Source organism: Arachis stenosperma, chromosome 10, assembly GCF_014773155.1.
Source record: "Arachis stenosperma cultivar V10309 chromosome 10, arast.V10309.gnm1.PFL2, whole genome shotgun sequence".
Taxonomy (NCBI): Eukaryota; Viridiplantae; Streptophyta; class Magnoliopsida; order Fabales; family Fabaceae; genus Arachis; species Arachis stenosperma.
In genome coordinates this window covers 85,529,622-85,550,721 of record NC_080386.1, presented here as the reverse complement: position 1 = coordinate 85,550,721, position 21,100 = coordinate 85,529,622, and the positions used below count along the sequence as shown (strand labels likewise).

Here is a 21,100-nt window from a genome sequence, read left to right as displayed (position 1 = left end):
TGGCAGCCGAAAATAATAATAATGCAAGGAGAATGCTTGGTGACTTCACAAAGCCAACGTCCAAATTTGATGGAAGAAGCATCTCCATTCCTGCCATTGGAGCCAATAATTTTGAGCTTAAGCCTCAACTAGTTGCTTTAATGCAACAAAACTGCAAGTTTTACGGACTTCCATCTGAAGATCATTATCAGTTTTTAACTGAGTTCTTGCAGATCTGTGAGACTGTAAAGACGAATGGAGTTGATCCTGAAGTCTACAGACTCATGCTTTTCCCGTTTGCTGTAAGAGACAGAGCTAGAATATGGTTGGATTCACAACCTAAGGATAGCCTGGACTCCTGGGATAAGCTGGTCACTACCTTCTTGGATAAATTCTTTCCTCCTCAAAAGCTGAGCAAGCTGAGAGTGGATGTTCAAACCTTCAAACAAAAAGATGGTGAATCCCTCTATGAAGCTTGGGAAAGATACAAGAAGCTGACCAAAAGATGTCCATCTGACATGTTTTCAGAATGGACCATATTAGATATATTCTATTATGGTCTATCTGAATTTTCGAAAATGTCATTGGACCATTCTGTAGGTGGATCTATTCACCTAAAGAAAACGCCTGAAGAGGCTCAAGAACTCATTGATATGGTTGCAAACAACCAATTCATGTACACTTCTGAGAGGAATTCCGTGAATAATGGGATACCTCAAAAGAAATGAGTTCTTGAAATTGATGCTCTGAATGCAACAGGTCAACATGATCTCTCAAAATCTGAATGGATGGCAACATGCATCCAACAGTACTAAAGAGGCAGCTTCTGAAGAAGCTTATGATCTTGAGAACCCTGCCATGGCAGAGGTTAATTACATGGGTGAACCTTATGGAAACACCTATAACTCATCATGGAGAAATCATCCAAATTTCTCATGGAAGGATCAACAAAAGCCTCAACAAGGCTTTAACAATGGTCGACGCAATAGGTTGAGCAATAGCAAGCCTTTTCCATCATCTTCTCAGCAACAGACAGAGAATTCTGAACAAAACACTTCCAATTTAGCCAATCCAGTCTCTGATCTGTCAAAGGCCACTTTCAATTTCATGAGTGAAACAAGATCCTCCATCAGAAATCTGGAGGCACAAGTAGGCCAGCTGAGTAAGAAAGTCATTGAAACTCCTCCCAGTATTCTCCCAAGCAATACAGAAGAAAATCCAAAAGGAGAGTGCAAGGTCATTGATATAATCAATATGGCCGAATGCACAAGGGAGGAGGAGGACGAAAATCCTAGTGAGGAAGACCTCCTGGAACGTCCCTCAAGCAAGAAGGAGTTTCCTATTAAGGATCCAAAGGAATCTGAGGCTCATGTAGAGACCATAGAGATTCCATTAAATCTTCTTCTGCCATTCATGAGCTCTGAAGACTATTCTTCCTCTAATGAGGATGAAGATGTGACTGGAGAGCAAGTTGCTCAATATTTAGGAGCTATCATGAAGCTGAATGCCAAGTTGTTTGGTAATAAGACTTGGGAAAGTGAACCTCCCTTGCTCATTAATGAACTAGATACCTGGATTCAGCAAATTTTACCTCAAAAGAAACAAGATCCTGGCAAGTTCTTAATACCTTGTACCATAGGCACCATGACCTTTGAAAAAGCTCTGTGTGATCTGGGGTCAGGGATAAATCTTATGCCACTCTTTGTAATAGAGAGGCTGGGGATCATTGAGGTACAACCTGCCTTGTTCTCATTACAATTGGCAGACAAGTCATTGAGACAAGCTTATGGAATAGTAGAGGACGTGTTAGTAAAGGTTGAAGGCCTTTACATCCCTGCTGATTTCATAATCTTAGACACTAGGAAGGAAGATGATGAATGCATCATCCTTGGAAGACCTTTCCTAGCCACAGCAGGAGCTGTGATAGATGTCAACAGAGGTGAACTAGTCCTTCAATTGAATGGGGACTACCTTGTGTTTAAGGCACATGGCCATCTCTCTGCGATAAAAGAGAGTAAGCATGAAGAGCTTCTCTTAGTTCAGAGTCAAGAAGAGCCCCCACAGTCAAACTCTAAGTTTGGTGTTGGGAGGCCACAACCAAACTCTAAGTTTGGTGTTAAGACCCCATATCCAAACTCTAAGTTTGGTGTTGGGACTATACAACATTGACCTGATCACCTTTGTGGCTCCATGAGAGCCACTGTCAAGCTATTGACATTAAAGAAGCGCTTGTTGGGAGGCAACCCAATTTTATCTAATTTTTATTTTATTGTTATTTTGTGTTTTATTAGGTACATGATCATGTGGAGTCACGAAAAAAATATAAAAATTAAAAACAGAATCAAAAATAGCAGAAGAAAAATCACACCCTGGAGGAAGCATAGGCTGGCGTTCAACGCCAGTAAGGAGCATCTGGCTGGCGTTCAACGCCAGAACAGAGCATGAATCTGGCGCTGAACGCCAAAAACAAGCAACATTCTGGCGCTGAACGCCAGGAATGTGCCTAGAAGAAAAGCTGGCGCTGAACGCCAGTAACAAGCATGAAATTGGCGTTCAACGCCAGAAACATGCTTTACATGGGCATTGAACGCCCAGAATGTGCACCACTCGGCGTTTAAACGCCAGAATGGTGTGCAAAGGCATTTTACATGCCTATTTGGTGTAGGGATCGAATTCCTTGACACCTCAGGATCTGTGGACCCCACAGGATCCTCACCTAACATATTCTCACCTTACCTCCTAATCCTAGTTTTACTCTTCCCCATATCACACTTCCCAAAAACCCTTTACCAATCACCTCAATCTCTCTTCCCAATCACCTATTCACCACTCACATCCATCCACTCTTCCCCATAAACCCCACCTACCTTCAAAATTCAAAAACATTTTCCCACCCAATCCCACCCTATATGGCCGAAACTTCACTCTCCCCTTTCCCTATATAAACCCCTCCATCCCACTTCATTTTCACACAACACAACCCTCTCTTCTCCCCCTTGGCCGAATACTCATTCACCCTTCTCCTCCATATTTTCTTCTTCTTTTTCTTCTCTTCTTTCTTCTCTTGCTCGAGGGTGAGCAATATTTTAAGTTTGGTGTGGTAAAAGCATAAGCTTTTTGTTTTTCCATTACCATCAATGGCACCTAAGGCCGGAGAATCCTCTAGAAAAGGAAAAGGGAAGACAAAAGCTTCCACCTCCGAGTCATAGGAGATGGAAAGATTCATCTCCAAGAGCCATCAAGACCACTTCTATGATGTTGTGGCAAAGAAGAAGGTGATCCCTGAGGTCCCTTTCAAGCTCAAGAAAAATGAGTATCCGGAGATCCGACATGAAATCCGAAGAAGAGGTTGGGAAGTCCTAACCAACCCCATGCAACAAGTCAGAATCTTAATGGTTCAAGAGTTCTATGCCAATGCATGGATCACTAGGAACCATGATCAAAGTATGAACCCGAGTCCAAAGAATTATCTCACAATGGTTTGGGGGAAATACTTAGATTTTAGTCCGGAGAATGTGAGATTGGCATTCCACTTGCCCATGATTCAAGGAGATGAACGCCCCTACACTAGAAGGGTCAACTTTAATCAAAGGTTGGACCAAGTCCTTACGGACATATGTGTGGAAGGAGCTCAATGGAAGAGAGACTCCAAAGGCAAGTGACGATTTGATTTTTGACGGTTTAGAATTTCTCAAATAAAATCTCGTTGTAAAGTATAGTCTCTAAACCAATCGCTAATCCTTTCGTACAAAAATTTGTTTGTCACAAGTACAAACCCCTAAAATCTATAAACCGAAGTATTTAAACCTCGGGTCGTTCTCCCTAGGATTTACAATAAAGTGTTTTGTTATTGGTTGTGAGTTATTTTGGGGTTTTAGATGAGAAACATGAATAGTAAATGGTAAGGAAACTTTATTAACAAAATGGTCTTGGCAAGATTTGGTTGTCAAGGGTCTTCATCATTATCACTAGCCACAAGTATGGTAGTTGCAAGGATTAATCCCACTTAGTCATCCTTAAATCAACTAACAAAGGAAAGTCAAGTGAGTTATATCAATCCTAGTCCATAAGTCCTAGCTTTCCACTAATTGGATTAGTGAAGGCTAGAGTTAATGGCTATCAACTAGCAATCAATTGGACACTAGTGACTCAAGAAATCCTAAGTTACCTTCTCAAGCCAAGAACATAAAATCCTACTCTAACATCCTCTCAAGCATTTCATCAAACACTTGGAGGGTAATGAAAGAAAGCATTTTTATTTGTAAGAATAAAAGGAATCAACAACCAACAATTACAAAGAATTAACAAAACAACAATCAACAACATCACAATCACATGAATTATCTCAAATTGCATTATTAGAAGAAAACAAAAGAACAAGAATATCTCAATTACAAAACCTAGAAACAAAATAAGAGAAATTACAACAAGAGGGTAGGGATAGAAAGAAGAACCAAGGTGTAGCAATCACCACTTGAAGGTAGAAGTAGAAGGAGACTTGAATTAAACCTAGAACTATGAGATCCTAATCTAACCCTAATTCCTAATCCTAGAGAGAAGTGAGAGCTTCTCTCTCTAAAACTAACTCTAACTCCTAAAACTAAGCTAATGATCAAAAGTATCTAAAGTATCTAAAGTATATTGATTCCCCTTCAATACTTGACTTAAATAGCATCAGAAATGAGTTGGATTGGGCCCACAAGGCTCCTAAAACCGCTGGGGACGATTTCATTAAAGTGGGCCACGGACAGAATCGGCGCGCGCGCGCAAAGTGCGCGTGCGCGCCCCTGAACGTGAAGCAACATATGGCAAAATTTATATCATTTTGAAGCCCCGGATGTTAGCTTTCCAACCCAACTGGAACCGCATCATATGGACCTCTGTAGCTCAAGTTATGGTCAATTAAGTGCGAAGAGGTCAGGCTTGACAGCTTTTTGGTTCCATCATTTCTTCATGAGTTCTCCAACTTTACATGCTTTTTCTTCAATCCCTTGATCCAATCTTTGCCTCCTAAATCTGAAATCACTTAACAAACATATCAAGGCATCTAATGGAATCAAGGTAAATTACATTTAGCTATTTTAAGACCTAAAAAGCATGTTTTCACTCTTAAGCACAATTAAAGGAGAATATACAAAACCATGCTATTTCATTGAGTAAATGTGGGTAAAAGGTGATAAAATCCCCTAAAATCAATACAAGATAAACCCTACAAATGGGGTTTGTCAGCAAGCCAGTCCAACTAAGAAGACTGGACCTCAAGCCTGTGGCTAGAGGATGGTTGGAATTCATTCAACGCTCCATCATTCCCACTAGCAACCGATCTGAAGTTACTGTGGATCGGCCCATCATGATTCATAGCATCATGATTGGAGAGGAAGTAGAAGTTCATGAAGTCATCTCCAATGAATTCTACAAAATAGCCGAAAAGCCCTCCACCATTGCAAGGCTAGCTTTTCCTCACCTTATTTGCCATCTATGTTACTCAGCTGGAGTTATCATAGAAGGAGACATCTCCATTGAAGAGGATAAGCCCATCACCAAGAAGGGGATGGAGCAAGCAAGAGAGACCCTCCACGGTTCTCAAGAGATGCATGAGGAAGCTCATCATCAAGAAATCCCTGAGATGCCTGGTGCACGAAATTGTGATCAATACTTTTCAAAACATAAACAATCCCTAGTAATGGCTCCAAGGACTTGGTGCTCAATACCATGGCATAAACACAACTTCGCACAACTAACCAGCAAGTGCACTGGGTCGTCCAAGTAATAAACCTTACGCGAGTAAGGGTCGATCCCACGGAGATTGGTGGTATGAAGCAAGCTATGGTCACCTTGTAAATCTCAGTCAGGCAGACTCAAATGGGTATAGTGATGAACGAAAATAATAAGATAAAGATAGAGATACTTATGTATATCATTGGTGAGAGCTTCAGACAAGCGAATGGAGATGCCTTCCCTTCTGTCTCTCTGCTTTCCTACTGTCTTCATCCAATCCTTCTTACTCCTTTCCATGGCAAGCTCGTGTAGGGTTTCACCGTTGTCAATGGCTACCTCCCATCCTCTCAGTGAAAATACGTCCCTGATGCTCTGTCACAGCATAGGCTAATCATCTGTCGGTTCTCGGTCAGGCGCGGAATAGAATCCAGTGATTCTTTTGCGTCTGTCACTAACGCCCCGCCTTTCGGAGTTTGAAGCACGTCACAGTCATTCAATCATTGAATCCTACTCAGAATACCACAGACAAGGTTAGACCTTCCAGATTCTCTTGAATGCCGCCATCAGTTCTTGCCTATACCACGAAGACTCTGATCTCACAGAATGGTTGGCTCGTTTGTCAGGCGAGCACTCGGTTGTCAGGCGATCAACCATGCATCATGCAATCAGAAATCCAAGAGATATTCACTAAGCCTCGGATGCTTGTAGAACAAGAATGGTTGTCAGTCACCTTGTTCATGAGTGAGAATGATGATGAGTGTCAATCATCACCTTCATCAAGTTGAAGAACAAGTGATATCTTGGAACAAGAACAAGCGGAATTGAATAGAAGAACAATAGTAATTGCATTAATACTCGAGGTACAGCAGAGCTCCACACCTTAATCTATGGTGTGTAGAAACTCCACCGTTGAAAATACATAAGAACAAGGTCTAGGCATGGCCGAATGGCCAGCCTCCCAAAGTGAGTTCAATCATCAAAACATGATCAAAAGACTCTCTATATCTATTACAATAGTAAAAGGTCCTACTTATAGAAAACTAGTAGCCTAAGGTGTACAAAGATGAGTAAATGACATAAAAATCCACTTCCGGGCCCACTTGGTGTGTGCTTGGGCTGAGCAATGAAGCATTTTCGTGTAGAGACTTCTCTTGGAGTTAAACGCCAGCTTTTATGCCAGTTTGGGCGTTTAACTCCCAATTAGGTGCCAGTTCCGGCGTTTAACGCTGGAATTTCTGTAGGTGACTTTGAGCGCCGGTTTGGGCCATCAAATCTTGGGCAAAGTATGGACTATCATATATTGCTGGAAAGCCCAGGATGTCTACTTTCCAACGCCGTTGAGAGCGCGCCAATTGGGCTTCTGTAGCTCCAGAAAATCCACTTCGAGTGCAGGGAGGTCAGAATCCAACAGCATCTGCAGTCCTTTTCAGTCTCTGAATCAGATTTTTGCTCAGGTCCCTCAATTTCAGCCAGAAATTACCTGAAATCACAGAAAAACACACAAACTCATAGTAAAGTCCAGAAAAGTGAATTTTAACTAAAAACTAATAAAAATATACTAAGAACTAAACTAAAACTACTAAAAACATACTAAAAACAATGCCAAAAAGCGTACAAATTATCCGCTCATCACAACACCAAACTTAATTTGTTGCTTGTCCCCAAGCAACTATAGATCAAATAAGATAAAAAGAAGAGAATATGCAATGAACTCCAAAAACATCTATGAAGATCAGTATTAATTAGATGAGCGGGGCTCTTAGCTTTTTACCTCTGAATAGTTTTGGCATCTCACTTTATCCCTTGGAACTCAGAATGATTGGCTTCTTTAGGAACTCAGAATCCAGATAGTGTTATTGATTCTCCTAGTTAAGTATGATGATTCTTGAACACAGCTACTTTATTGAGTCTTGGCTGTGGCCCAAAGCACTCTGTCTTCCAGTATTACCACCGGATACATACATGCCACAGACACATAATTGGGTGAACCTTTTCAGATTGTGACTCAGCTTTGCTAAAGTCCCCAATTAGAGGTGTCCAGGGTTCTTAAGCACACTCTTTTTGCCTTGGATCACACTTTATTTCTTTCTTTTTCTCTTTTTTTTTTTTCGTTTGCCCCCTTTTTTTTTTTGTATTCACTGCTTTTTCTTGCTTCAAGAATCATTTTTATGATTTTTCAGATCCTCAGTAACATGTCTCCTTTTTCATCATTCTTTCAAGAGCCAACATTCATGAACCACAAATTCAAAAGACATATGCACTGTTCAAGCATACATTCAGAGAACAAAAGTGTTGCCACCACATCAAAATAATTAAACTGTTATAAAATTCAAAATTCATGCAATTCTTTTCCTTTTCAATTAAGCACGTTTTTATTTTAAGAAAGGTGATGGATTCATAGGACATTCATAACTTTAAGGCATAGACACTAAGACACTAATGATCATAAGACACAAACATGGATAAACATAAGTACTAAAATTCGAAAAACAGAAGAATAAAGAACAAGGAAATCAAGGAACGGGTCCACCTTAGTGATGGCGGCTCTTCCTTCCTCTTGAAGGTCCTATGGAGTGCTTGAGCTCCTCAATGTCTCTTCCTTGCCTTTGTTGCTCCTCTCTCATGATTCTTTGATCTTCTCTTATTTCATGGAGGAGAATGGAGTGTTCTTGGTGCTCCACCCTTAGTTGTCCCATGTTGGAACTCAATTCTCCTAGGGAGGTGTTTAGTTGCTCCCAATAGTTTTGTGGAGGAAAGTGCATCCCTTGAGGCATCTCAGGGATCTCATGATGAGAGGGGTCTCTTGTGTGCTCCATCCTTTTCTTGCTAAGGTAGAGGACTTATCCGCCACCTTATAGAGTTCTTGGGCTATAACCTCATGAACTTCCACTTCTTCTCCAATCATGATGCTATGGATCATGATGGCCCGGTCTAAAGTAACTTCGGACCGGTTGCTAGTGGGAATGATTGAGCGTTGGATAAACTCCAACCATCCTCTAGCCACGGGTTTGAGGTCATGCCTTCTCAATTGAACCGGCTTGCCTCTTGAATCTCTCTTCCATTGTGCGCCCTCTTCACATATGACTGTGAGGACTTGGTCCAACCTTTGATCAAAGTTGACCCTTCTTGTGTAAGGATGTTCATCTCCTTGCATCATAGGCAAGTTGAACGCCACCCTCACACTTTCCGGACTAAAATCCAAGTATTTCCCCCGAACCATTGTAAGATAATTCTTGGGATCCGGGTTCATACTTTGATCATGGCTCTTGGTGATCCATGCATTGGCATAGAACTCTTGAACCATCAAGATTCCAACTTATTGAATGGGGTTGGTAAGTACTTCCCAACCTCTTCTTTGGATCTCATGGCGGATCTCCGGATATTCACCCTTTTTGAGTGAAAAGGGGACCTCGGGGATCACCTTCTTCAAGGCCACAACTTCATAGAAGTGGTCTTGATGCACCCTTGAGATGAACCTATCCATCTCCCATGACTCGGAGGTGGAAGCTTTTGCCTTCCCTTTCCTCTTTCTAGAGGTTTCTCCGGCCTTGGATGCCATAATGGTTATGGAAAAACGAAAAAGCAACGCTTTTACCACACCAAACTTAAAATGTTTGCTCGTCCTCGAGCAAAAGAAGAAAGAAGAGAGTAGATGAAGAAGAAATGAGGAAGAGGGAGATGGTGGTGTATTCGGCCAAGGAGGGGGAGAAGTGGTGTTTTGGTTGTGTGAAAATGAAGGAGTGAAGAAGGGTATTTATAGGAGAGAGGGGAGATGGGGTTCGGCCATATTGGGTGGGTTTGGGAGGGAAAGTGGTTTGAATTTGAAGGGTGAGGTTGGTGGGGTTTTATGAAGGATGGATGTGAGTGGTGAAGAGAAAGATGGGATTTGATAGGTGAAAGGGTTTTGGGGAAGAGGTATTGAGGTGATTGGTGAATGGGGGAAGAAGAGAGAGAGTGGTGGTGGGGTTGGTGGGGATCCTGTGGGGTCCACAGATCCTGTGGTGTCAAGGAAAAGTCATCCCTGCACCAAATGTTGCTCAAAATCATGTTTTGAGCCATTTCTGGCGTTAAACACCGAGCTGGTGCCCATTCCTGGCGTTTAACGCCAGGTTCTAGCCCTTTTCTGGCGTTTAACGCCAGTCTGGTGCCCCTTTCTGGCGTTAAACGCCCAGAATGGTGCCAGACTGGGCGTTAAACGCCCAACTGCTAGGTTTACTGGCGTTTGAACGCCAGCAACATCTTCCTCCAGGGTGTGCTGTTTTTCTTCCTGTTTTTCATTTTGTTTTTGCTTTTTCAATGGATTTTGTGACTTCTTATGATCATCAACCTACAAAAAACATAAAATAACCAAAGAAACTATATAAATTATAATCATTGGGTTGCCTCCCAACAAGCGCTTCTTTAATGTCAGTAGCTTGACAGAGGGCTCTCATGGAGCCTCACAGATACTCAGAGCAATGTTGAAACCTCCCAACACCAAACTTAGAGTTTGAATGTGGGGGTTCAACACCAAACTTAGAGTTTGGTTGTGGCCTCCCATCACCAAACTTAGAGTTTGACTGTGGGGGCTCTTCTTGACTCTGATTTGAGAGAAGCTCTTCATGCTTCATCTCTATGGTGACAGAGGGGGTATCCTTGAGCCTTAAACACAAAGGATTCTCCATTCACTTGAATGATCAGTTCACCTCCATCAACATCAATCACAGCCTTTGCTGTAGCTAGAAAGGGTCTGCCAAGGATGATGGTTTCATCCATGCACTTCCCAGTCTCTAGGACTATGAAATCAGTAGGGATGTAATGGTCTTCAATCTTAACCAAAACATTCTCTACAAGTCCATGAGCTTGTTTTCTTGAGTTGTCTGCCATCTCTAATGAGATTCTTGCAGCTTGTACCTCAAAGATCCTTAGCTTCTTCATTACTGAGAGAGGCATGAGGTTTACACTTGAACCTAAGTCACACAGAGCCTTCTTGAAGGTCATGCCGCCTATGGTACAAGGTATGGAAAATTTCCCAGGATCTTGTCTCTTTTGAGGTAATTTCTGCCTAGACAAGTCATCCAGTTCTTTGGTGAGCAAAGGAGGTTCATTCTCCCAAGTCTCATTTCTAAATAACTTGTCATTTAGCTTCATGATTGCTCCAAGGTATTTTGCAACTTGCTCTTCAGTGACATACTCATCCTCTTCAGAGGAAGAATACTCATCAGAGCTCATGAAAGGCAGAAGTAAGTCCAATGGAATCTCTATGGTCTCATTTTGAGCCTCAAATTCCCATGGTTCCTCATTGGGGAACTCATTGGAGGTTAGTGCACGCCCATTGAGGTCTTCCTCAGTGGCGTTCACTGCCCCTTCTTCCTCTCCAAATTCGGCCATGGTTATGGCTTTGCACTCTCCTTTTGGATTTTCTTCTGTATTGCTTGGAAGAGTGCTTGGAGGGAGTTCAGTAACTTTCTTGCTCAGCTGCCCCACTTGTCCTTCCAAATTTCTAATGGAGGACCTTGTTTCATTCATGAAACTTTGAGTGGTTTTAATTAGATCAGAGACCATGGTTGCTAAGTCAGAGGGGTTCTGCTTAGGATTCTCTGTCTGTTGCTGAGAAGATTATGGAAAAGGTTTGCCATTGTTAAACCTGTTTCTTCCACCATTATTATTGAAACCTTGTTGAGGTCTCTCTTGATTATTCCATGAGAGATTTGGGTGATTTCTCCATGAAGAATTATAGGTGTTACCATAGGGTTCTCCTAGGTAATTCACCTCTTCCATTGAAGGGTTCTCAGGATCATAAGCTTCTTCCTCAGATGAAGCCTCCTTAGTACTGCTTGGTGCATTTTGCATTCCAGACAGACTTTGAGAAATCAAATTGACTTGTTGAGTCAATATCTTGTTCTGAGCCAAAATGGCATTCAGAGTGTCAATCTCAAGAACTCCTTTCTTCTGACTTGTCACATTGTTCACAGGATTTCTCTCAGAAGTGTACATGAATTGGTTATTTGCAACCATTTCAATGAGCTCTTGAGCTTCTGTAGGCGTCTTCTTCAGATGAAGAGATCCTCCAGTAGAGCTATCCAAAGACATCTTGGATAGTTCAGAGAGACCATCATAGAAAATACCTATGATGCTCCATTCAGAAAGCATGTCAGAAGGACATTTTCTGATTAATTGTTTGTATCTTTCCCAAGCTTCATAGAGGGATTCTCCATCCTTCTGTCTGAAGGTTTGGACTTCCACTCTAAGCTTACTCCATCTTTGTGGTGGAAAGAACTTTGCCAAGAAGGCATTGACTAGCTTTTCCCAAGAGTCCAGGCTTTCTTTAGGTTGAGAGTCCAACCATATCCTAGCTCTGTCTCTTACAGCAAAAGGGAATAGCATCAGTCTATAGACCTCAGGGTCAACCCCATTAGTCTTGACTGTGTCACAGATTTGCAAGAACTCAGCTAAAAACTGATGAGGATCTTCCATTGGAAGTCCATGGAACTTGCAATTCTGTTGCATTAGAGAAACTAATTGAGGCTTAAGCTCAAAGTTGTTTGCTCCAATGGCAGGGATAGAGATGCTTCTCCCATAAAAATCAGGAGTAGGTGCAGTAAAGTCACCCAGCACCTTCCTTGCATTGTTTGCATTATTGTTGTTTTCGGCTGCCATGTCTTCTTCTTCTTTGAAGAATTCGGTCAGGTCCTCTAAAGAGAGTTGTGCTTTGGCTTCTCTTAGCTTTCTCTTCAAGGTCCTTTCGGGTTCAGGGTCAGCTTCAACAAGAATGCCTTTGTCTCTGCTCCTGCTCATATGAAAGAGAAGAGAACAAGAAAATGTGGAATCCTCTATGTCACAGTATAGAGATTCCTTGAGGTGTCAGAGGAAAAGAGAAATAGAAAGAAGAAGGAGAAGAAAAATTCGAACTTTACTTAGATAGGGTTCGAATTGTGCATTGAGAAGGAGTGGTACTCCATAAATAGAAGGATGTGAGAAGGAGGGAAGTAATTTTTTTTTGAAAATTAATTAAAATATTTTGAAAATATTTTTGAAAAACATTAATTGATTTTCGAAAATAAAAGTTGAAAAGAAATCAAGTGATTTTTGAAAAAGATTTGAAATTAGAAATCAAAAAGATATGATTGAAAACTTATTTTGAAAAAGATGTAGTTAAGAAGATATGATAGGTTTTAAAAAGATGTGATTGAAAAGATATGATTTGAAAACAGTTTTAAAAAAAAGATATGATTTGAAAAACATTTTAAAAAGATTTGATTTTAAAAAAAAATTAATGACTTGCCTAACAAGAAAAGATATGATTCAAACATAAAACCTTCCTCAACAGAAGAGGCAAAAAATGTTCAATCAAATCATTAATTGTTAGTAAGTATCTTTGAGAAAGGAAAGAAATTGATTTTGAAAACATTTGATTGAAAAGATATGATTTGAAAAATATTTGATTTTGAAAAACTTTGAAAACTTGAAAAAAATTTGATTTGAAAAACAAAATCTTCCCCCTAGCACCATCCTGGCGTTAAACGCCCAGAATGGTATCCATTCTGGCGTTTAACGCCCAAAATGCACCCTTTTTGGGCGTTAAACGCCCAACCAGGTACCCTGGCTGGCGTTTAAACGCCAGTCTGCCTTCTTCACTGGGCATTTTCGAATGCCCAGCTTTTTCTGTATAATTCCTCTGCAGTATGTTCTGAATCTTCAATTCTCTGTATTATTGACTTGCAAAGACACAAATAAAAAATATTTTTGGATTTTTAATAATCAAAATGCAACAAGAATCAAATAACAATGCATGCAAGATACCAAACTTAGCAGTTTGTATACTACTGACACTAATAAGAATGCATATGAGACACATAAACACTCAAGTCAAGAGAATTCAAAGATCAGAGTAAGAAATCATCAAGAATTACTTGAAGATCTTTAAGACACATGAATGAATGCATGCAATTGACACCAAACTTAAGATGAGACACTAGACTCAAGCAAGAAATATTTTGGTTTTTATGATTTTTTTAAATTTTTTTGTGTTTTTCGAAAATTAAGTGAAAACATCAAAATTCTTAATGAGATTTCCAGGAATCAGCGCAATGCTAGTCTAAGACTCCGGTCCAGGAATTAGACATGGCTTCACAGCCAGCCAAGCTTTCAAAGAAAGCTTCGGTCCAAAACACTAGACATGGCCAAAGGCCAGCCAAGCCTTAGCAGATCACTGCTCCAAAAGCAAGATCAACAAGCTCTTGTGATGATAAGTTGAAACCTCGGTCCAATGAAATTAGACATGGCTTTACAGCCAGCCAGATTTCAGCAAATCATCATGAAACTCTAGAATTCATCTTCAAGAATTTCGAAAAAAAATAAATGCCTAATCTAAGCAACAAGATGAACCGTCAGTTGTCCATACACAAGAACAATCCCCGGCAACGGCGCCAAAAACTTGGTGCACGAAATTGTGATCAATACTTTTCAAAACATAAACAATCCCTAGTAATGGCTCCAAGGACTTGGTGCTCAATACCATGGCATAAACACAACTTCGCACAACTAACCAGCAAGTGCACTGGGTCGTCCAAGTAATAAACCTTACGCGAGTAAGGGTCGATCCCACGGAGATTGGTGGTATGAAGCAAGCTATGGTCACCTTGTAAATCTCAGTCAGGCAGACTCAAATGGGTATAGTGATGAACGAAAATAATAAGATAAAGATAGAGATACTTATGTATATCATTGGTGAGAGCTTCAGACAAGCGAATGGAGATGCCTTCCCTTCCGTCTCTCTGCTTTCCTACTGTCTTCATCCAATCCTTCTTACTCCTTTCCATGGCAAGCTCGTGTAGGGTTTCACCGTTGTCAATGGCTACCTCCCATCCTCTCAGTGAAAATACGTCCCTGATGCTCTGTCACAGCATAGGCTAATCATCTGTCGGTTCTCGGTCAGGCGCGGAATAGAATCCAGTGATTCTTTTGCGTCTGTCACTAACGCCCCGCCTTTCGGAGTTTGAAGCACGTCACAGTCATTCAATCATTGAATCCTACTCAGAATACCACAGACAAGGTTAGACCTTCCGGATTCTCTTGAATGCCGCCATCAGTTCTTGCCTATACCACGAAGACTCTGATCTCACGGAATGGTTGGCTCGTTTGTCAAGCGAGCACTCGGTTGTCAGGCGATCAACCATGCATCATGCAATCAGAAATCCAAGAGATATTCACTAAGCCTCGGATGCTTGTAGAACAAGAATGGTTGTCAGTCACCTTGTTCATGAGTGAGAATGATGATGAGTGTCAATCATCACCTTCATCAAGTTGAAGAACAAGTGATATCTTGGAACAAGAACAAGCGGAATTGAATAGAAGAACAATAGTAATTGCATTAATACTCGAGGTACAGCAGAGCTCCACACCTTAATCTATGGTGTGTAGAAACTCCACCGTTGAAAATACATAAGAACAAGGTCTAGGCATGGCCGAATGGCCAGCCTCCCAAAGTGAGTTCAATCATCAAAACATGATCAAAAGACTCTCTATATCTATTACAATAGTAAAAGGTCCTACTTATAGAAAACTAGCAGCCTAAGGTGTACAAAGATGAGTAAATGACATAAAAATCCACTTCCGGGCCCACTTGGTGTGTGCTTGGGCTGAGCAATGAATCATTTTCGTGTAGAGACTTCTCTTGGAGTTAAACGCCAGCTTTTATGCCAGTTTGGGCGTTTAACTCCCAATTAGGTGCCAGTTCCGGCGTTTAACGCTGGAATTTCTGTAGGTGACTTTGAGCGCCGGTTTGGGCCATCAAATCTTGGGCAAAGTATGGACTATCATATATTGCTGGAAAGCCCAGGATGTCCACTTTCCAACGCCGTTGAGAGCGCGCCAATTGGGCTTCTGTAGCTCCAGAAAATCCACTTCGAGTGCAGGGAGGTCAGAATCCAACAGCATCTGCAGTCCTTTTCAGTCTCTGAATCAGATTTTTGCTCAGGTCCCTCAATTTCAGCCAGAAATTACCTGAAATCACAGAAAAACACACAAACTCATAGTAAAGTCCAGAAAAGTGAATTTTAACTAAAAACTAATAAAAATATACTAAGAACTAAACTAAAACTACTAAAAACATACTAAAAACAATGCCAAAAAGCGTACAAATTATCCGCTCATCAATGCCTCAAGGGATGCACTTTCCTCCCAACAACTATTGGGAACAACTCAACACTTCCTTAGAAGATTTGAGCCACAATGTTGAACAATTAAGGGTGGAACATCATGAGCACTCCATTATTCTCCAAGAAATAAGAGAAGATCAAAGAGCAATGAGGGAGGAGCAACAAAGGCAAGGAAGGGACATAGAAGAGCTTAAGGACATTGTTGGTCCTTCAAGAAGAAGACGCCACTAAGGTGGATTCATTCCTTGTTCTTATTTCTTTTTGTTTTTTGGTTTCTATGTTATGTTTATCTATATTTTGTGTTTCTATTTCATGATCATTAGTATGTAGTAACCATGTCTTAAAGCTATGAATAAAATCCACTAATCCTTCACCTCTCTTAAATGAAAAATGTTTTAATTCAAAAGAACAAGAAGTACATGAATTTCAAAAATTGTCCTTGAAGTTAATTTAATTATATTGATGTGGTGACAATACTTTTTGTTTTTTGAATGAATGCTTGAACATTGCATAATTTTGATCTTGTTGTTTATGAATGTTAAAACTGTTGGCTCTTGAAAGAATGATGAACAAAGAGAAATGTTATTCATGATCTGAAAAATCATGAAATTGATTCTTGAAGCAAGAAAAAGCAGTGAAAAAGAAGAAGCTTACGAAAAAAAAAGAGAAAGAAAAAGCAAGCAGAAAAAGCCAATAGCCCTTAAAACCAAAAGGCAAGGGTAAAAAGGATCCAAGGCTTTGAGCATCAATGGATAGGAGGGCCCAAGGAAATAAAATCCAGGCCTAATGCAGCTAAACTAAGCTGTCCCTAGCCATGTGCTTGTGTCATGAAGGTCCAAGTGAAAAGCTTGAGACTGAGTGGTTAAAGTCGTGATCCAAAGCAAAAAGAGTGTGCTTAAGAGCTCTGGACACCTCTAACTGGGGACTTTAGCAAAGCTGAGTCACAATCTGAAAAGGTTCACCCAGTTATGTGTCTGTGGCATTTATGTATCCGGTGGTAATACTGGAAAATAAAATGCTTAGGGCCACGGCCAAGACTCATAAGTAGCTGTGTTCTAGAATCAACATGCTTAACTAGGAAAGTCAATAACACTATCTGAAATTCTAAGTTCCTAGAGAAGCCAATCATTCTAAACTTCAAAGGAAAAAAGAGAGATGCCAAAACTATTCAGAAGCAAAAAGCTACAAGTCCCGCTCATCTAATTAGAATTAATATTCATTGATATTTTGGAATTTATAGTATATTCTCTTCTTTTTATCCTATTTGATTTTCAGTTGCTTGGGGACAAGAAACAATTTAAGTTTGGTGTTGTGATGAGCGGATAATTTATACGCTTTTTGGCATTGTTTTTAGGTAGTTTTTAGTAAGTTCAAGCTACTTTTAGGGATGTTTTCATTAGTTTTTATGTTAAATTCACATTTCTGGACTTTACTTTGAGTTTGTGTGTTTTTCTGTGATTTCAGGTAATTTCTGGCTGAAATTGAGGGACTTGAGCAAAACTCTGAAAAAGGCTGACAAAAGGACTGCTGATGATGTTGGAATCTGACCTCCCTGTACTCAAAATAGATTTTCTGGAGCTACAGAACTCCAAATGGCACGCTCTCAACGGCGTTGAAAAGTAGACATCCAGAGCTGTAGCAATATATAATAGTCCATACTTTATTCGGAAATTGACGACGTAACTTGGCGTTGAACGCCAAGTGCATGCTGCTGTCTGGAGTTAAACGCCAGAAACACGTCATGATCCGGAGTTGAACGCCCAAAACACGTTATAACTTGGAGTTCAACTCCAAGTAAAGCCTCAGCTCGTGGATAGATCAAGCTCAGCCCAAGCATACACCAAGTGGGCCCCGGAAGTGGATTTATGCATCAATTACTTACTCATGTAAACCCTAGTAGCTAGTTTAGTATAAATAAGGCTTTTTACTAATGTATTAGTCATCTTTTGATCACTTTAGATCTAAGGAACATCTGGGGGCGCATAGTCCTTTGACCATGGGGGCTGGCCATTCGGCCATGCCTGAACCTTTCACTTACGTATTTTCAACGGTGGAGTTTCTGCACACCATAGATTAAGGGTGTGGAGCTCTGCTGTACCTCAAGTTTCAATACAATTACTATTACTTTCTACTCAATTCTCTTTTATTCTTATTCCAAGATATATGTTGCACAACACTTTGATGAATGTGATGATCCGTGACACTCATCATCATTCTCACCTATGAACGTGCGTGACTGACAACCACTTCCGTTCTACCTTAGGCCGGGCGCATATCTCTTAGATTCCCCAACAGAATCTTCGTGGTATAAGCTAGATAGATGGCGGCATTCATGGGGATCCGGAAAGTCTAACCTTGTCTGTGGTATTCCGAGTAGGATCCCGGGAATCCGGAAAGTCTAACCTTGTCTGTGGTATTCCGAGTAGGATTCCGGTATTGAATGACTGTGACGAGCTTCAAACTCCTGAAGGCTGGGCGTGATGACAAACGCAAAAGAATCAATGGATTCTATTCCAACCTGATTGAGAACCGACAGATGATTAGCCGTGCTGTGACAGAGCATTTAGGACCATTTTCACTGAGAGGATGGGATGTAGATATCAACAAGGGTGATGCTTCCAGACGATTAGCCGTGCAGTGACAGCGCATAGGACCATTTTCCCGAGAGGATTAAAAGTAGCCATTGATGATGGTGATGCCCTACATACAGCTTGCCATGGAAAGGAGTAAGAAGGATTGGATGAAAGTAGTAAGAATGTAGAGATTCGAAAAGATTCTAGCATCTCCACACGCCCATCTGAAAGTCCCACTATTGATTTACATAAGTATTTCTATCAAATATTATTTTCTATTTATTTTTATTAATCATATTTGATTTTCTAAATTCTATAATTTTATCCTCCTGACTGAGATTTACAAGGTGACCATAGCTTGCTTCATACCAACAATCTCTGTGGGATCGACCCTTACTCACGTAAGGTATTACTTGGATGACCCAGTACACTTGCTGGTTAAGTTGAACGGAGTTGTGATCACACGTGCCAATTTTAAATTCCATACAAGTACAAGGAGTACAACTTTAAGGATCACAATTTCGTCCACCAGTCACGCGGTCGCGTCTTTTGGAGTTTTCCTTGTTACGCGTTTGCTGTGATCATGCGTCCGCGTCATCTGTGTTCTGATTAAGGCGCGCGGCCGCGTGAGTCACGCATTCGTGTCGCTCTCTTTTTGAGCTGGGCATGCGGCCGCGTCATCCATGCGTTCGTGTCGCTACCAGTTTCTTCAAAAACTCCATTTTGTACTTTCCTTCCATTTTTGTATGTTTCCTTTCCATCCTTTAAGTCATTCCTGCCTTAGAAGCTCTGCAACTACTCAACACACAAATCACGGCATCGAATGGTAATAAGGGGTAATTAAAATTATTACTTTTAAAGCATAAAAAACATGTATTTCACATATATCACATAATAAGGAAGGGAAAGCAAAACTTATGCAATTTATATGAATAAGTAGGTTAAGGGTTGAATAAATCACTTAAATTGAGCACAATATATATCATAAAATATGGGTTTATTAGTAGATCTATGGCAGATTAAAATTGATTGGATCTCAATCCCTTGGCAATTTAATCTCTCTAATCACAATCAATCTTGCCAATTCCTTGATCTAATTGTCGTGAGAAGAGGTTAAGTGCATTTATCTCATTCATAAGCCACACTAATTCCCAAGATCTCAATTCCTCCTGAATTGTGTTGATCAAGAGAATAGTGAAGGATAGAGCTCCAATTCTAATGCAAGTGATTCTCCTTCCGAGGCTCACACAAGCATTTAATTGAATTAAACCCCCTTCCGGAGTGAATAATTCACAATCAAAACAGAAGATACCCAATAGTTACACAAATGAGTAGAGAAGGAAAAGAATTTCATTGATTCATTGGATTTACAATAGAGCTCCTCCCCCTAATGAAATTGGGGTTTAGTTCATCATTGCTCTAGCACAAAACAGAAAAGAAAAATTGTACAAGATGAAGAACAGAAAGAAATTAAAGATTAGATCTAAAAATTCTAAAACTCTAAACGACTCCTAAAACGAATAACTGAAGGAAGATCCTCATGAAATCATATTTTTCTCTATTTATACACTTTCCAATTCAGTCATCCATATCCTTGGATTGGGCTTCTAGGCCTTTGATGAAGTGGGTCAGCGAATGGTACTTCCGTGCAGCATCAGGTGAACGTAGCGTTCTCAAAAAGAGCGCATCGTTCATTCACCCACGCGTACGCATATTCTGTGCATGTGCTTCCCTTGCATTTTTTACCATCGACGCGTACGCGCAACACATGCGTGCGCATCGATACTATCTTCTGCCTCAGCCATGCTTGCGCGTATCATGCATGCGTGCGCGTCCCTTGGCAGCGTTCTTTAAAATAGCACAACGTTTGTGCTATGAGCGCTCCTCACGCGTGCGCATCCTTTGCACGTGCGCGTGGATGGTAAATCATCACTTCTACGCTCCAGCATCAAGTACACGTTTGCGCAAACCATCACTTTTGTCGCATCGACGCGTACGCATGATGCACGCATACGCGTCCCTTGTAAATTTTCCAATCTTAGATTTGAAAGTATCGCAGGCGCTCATTCGAAGAGAGCGTAGCGTTCTTTGCCAATGAGCGCCGATCCTCCACCCACGCGTACGCGTCACCCACGCGTACACGTAGATTTGCAAGAATGTCATTCTGCGCGTTCACATTCTATATGCTTACGCGTTGCTAGAGAATGTAGCATTCTTCAATTGAGCACAGCGTTCATTTGCACCTCTTATTTCTCTATTTTTCTCTTTTCATCTTTTTCACCTACCATCAATCAAACATGCAATCAAAGTCTCATCAAAATCACAAGGTTTTGCATCATTCCATAATAATCAAATAAGTCTTGCATAAACCTCATGATAATGCATAAAATTAATAATGTTTAATTGAATCAAGATAAACATTAAATTCCAATCCAATCACTTACCTATTGTGCAAGAAAGTGTCTAAATCCTAATAAAAACAAGTAAAATTGCTAGTGAAACTAGCCTAAGATGAATTGTCATCACTATGCAGTGCCCAATCCTTGTGTCGCATGTGCATGCTCGCGTACGCGATTCCTCCTTTTTCTCAAAAAGCTGCTAAGTTGAGAATTTCAAAATTTGACACAAATCTTCAAATGCGCATAACTCTTTCGTTTTAAACGATTTTTCATCCATTATTTGAATGACATA

At 40.6% G+C, this 21,100-nt stretch overlaps 2 non-coding genes across 2 annotated transcripts; one reads left to right on the top strand and one right to left on the bottom strand.

The window, feature by feature from the left end:
- Positions 1-395: 395 nt before the first annotated feature.
- On the bottom strand, positions 396-499 carry LOC130958998 (small nucleolar RNA R71). The gene has a single exon (XR_009078096.1). It is a non-coding gene; the product is annotated as a small nucleolar RNA R71 (small nucleolar RNA).
- Positions 500-11,823: 11,324 nt separating this feature from the next.
- LOC130959498 (small nucleolar RNA R71) lies at positions 11,824-11,931 on the top strand. Its single transcript, XR_009078574.1, has one exon. It is a non-coding gene; the product is annotated as a small nucleolar RNA R71 (small nucleolar RNA).
- Positions 11,932-21,100: the final 9,169 nt, after the last annotated feature.